The sequence below is a fragment of the Sitodiplosis mosellana genome, unplaced genomic scaffold (genome assembly GCF_009176505.1).
Source record: "Sitodiplosis mosellana isolate CC-2019 unplaced genomic scaffold, AAFC_SMos_1.0 Smas_scaffold_15, whole genome shotgun sequence".
Lineage (NCBI taxonomy): Eukaryota > Metazoa > Arthropoda > Insecta > Diptera > Cecidomyiidae > Sitodiplosis > Sitodiplosis mosellana.
The window spans coordinates 19292-21533 of record NW_022595257.1 but is presented as its reverse complement, the minus strand read 5'-3'; positions in this window follow the sequence as shown (position 1 = coordinate 21533).

Genomic DNA, 2242 nt, shown 5'->3' with positions numbered 1-2242 from the left:
CTTGAGCAAAATTGTTCAGAATGATAGCCTCTATAAAAATGATAGCAAATTCGAGGTCATGGATGGAGACTGTGGGACAAAATGTCGATTTTTCAGTTGATTTTTCCTATTTTTTGACCATAACTCAGACAGTATACTTTTGTTTGACTTACTATCTTCGGCAAAATTGTGGCCAGAGAAAAACCTAACAACTCTTTTGATACATCCACTCGAAAAAATCACATTCAGTCCACTTTATGGGTTCAAAATCACTTTTGGTCACCAAACGATATTTTCAGGCATTTTCGAAGTCCTATAACTCCTCAACTGCTTCAAATATAGTAATAGTGTCTTAAGCAACTTTTTAGTACTCCTCAAGTACTTTGCAGAACAAGTACTTAAAAGTACTAAACCACTACTAAAATGTACTAAATTGTACTAAATCCCCTCAATGGTTCTGGGCAACTGTGGGTAATGTTTTTCTACACTACATAGTACCAAATAGTACTAAATAGTACTAAAAACAACAGAATTGAACTGCTGTAGACTCTAACTACATAGTACTAAATAGTATTGTAGTAAAAACATTTGATTGTTCAATTGATTGCATCATTGAACCTTTTGGACGGCAAAACGCTTTAAAGCTTGACTTGGAGACTAAATTCAAAAGTCGTGACGCACTAGGGGATTCACGCCAAATTTTATTTAGCAAAATCTATTTGTATTATTTAAATCATGTAAAATTCACGCTAGATTTCAAATATTTTGTATTATTTCCCGAATGCGTTGTTATTGTTCATATTCACCTTGAATAATATGTTCTGGAAGTGGGTTTTGGTGGATCCTCAGGATCGTTCAAAACTGCTCCCGGTTCTGGAAGTGGGTTTTGGTGGATCTTCAGGATGGATCAGACTGGGTTTGACAATGCCCTGGTCCATCCTGAGGATCCACTTCCAGAACCAGGAGCGGTTTTGAACAATCCTGAGCATCCACCAAAACCCACTTCCAGAATTTTTGAAGCGATAATGACGTCAACAGATTAGACATGGTTCTGCTGACAGTCGGTTTATTGAACAAAATTGAAATTAGGCATACATATCTGTTTAATATGTTGAAACATAAACAAATTCATATTATTTGTTCATATTTTAAATATGGAAATTGGCGTGAGTCCCCTAGGTGACGCAAGATATTTCTCCTTATTGTAAATAAATTGTCACAATAGAGAATGCGAAAAACACTTTTGAACTTCGTACCCAGTGATAATACAGCGTCCTAGCGTCACTCAAAATGATATCAGTCTTTTTGAGTGGTAAATCCACGCACAGGAGCGTCCCTCCGTTTTAACCTCGTCTAGAGGTTTTTCATCTGATACAACTCAATTGAAAATGGAAGAAAAACAATTTTTTTTAGATACGGGTTTAATCTACCGAAATAAAGCAATTTTTTTGTCTTGTGTGCCAGCGGCATATTTGCACAATTTTATTTGACAGAATCGAAACATTTTTATTTATTAAAAAATTCAAATGATAATTATTATTTCACCACACAACACAATGACGACTATGTTTGACACTGCATTGAATACACTCATCAATGTAACATGTTAGTTCCCGTCAAAATGTGTGGCGTTGTTGGTTTGACGTTCAATGATCGAGACTATCGGGGTACTGAATTGTAACAATTGAAAAAATAGACTGATTTTCTGCAAAACTCTGAAGGGTAGCTGTTGTTTTTTATATCATATTTGAGAAGAACACGAAAAAATCTTCCGATATGAATGACTTATTTGTATTTTCTTAGAAAGTGGTTTATTTCAAGACTATGTTACAATTTGGATGTTTTACGATAGAGTATGTATTTTGACTGTTTGTGGCTATGATAAGGGCGAGTATGTTTCATAAACCTTAATTTGCGTTAAAAAAAAGAGTATATATTTTGTTAGTTTGGATTACCAATAAACAGGAGTTTGTTTTCCTGGCTTTGGTTGTTGGAAAATGCAAGTAGGTTTGTCCAAATTGGTGAATATTATTAATTTATTTGAATTTAAGTATTAGGAAAACATAATCAATAGAACTAATAATTTGTACATCTGACGGCTCCCAATACTTCAATTTAACACATTGGTTTTCGAAAAAGTAGAGTATGTTTGCATGAATGGTTAAAAAATATTCAGTTCTTTCGACGAAGAGTATCAGGAGTTCATAATTATAATTGTTAGCATTTAAGAGAGAACGTAATCGAGCTTTGCTTATTGTACAGC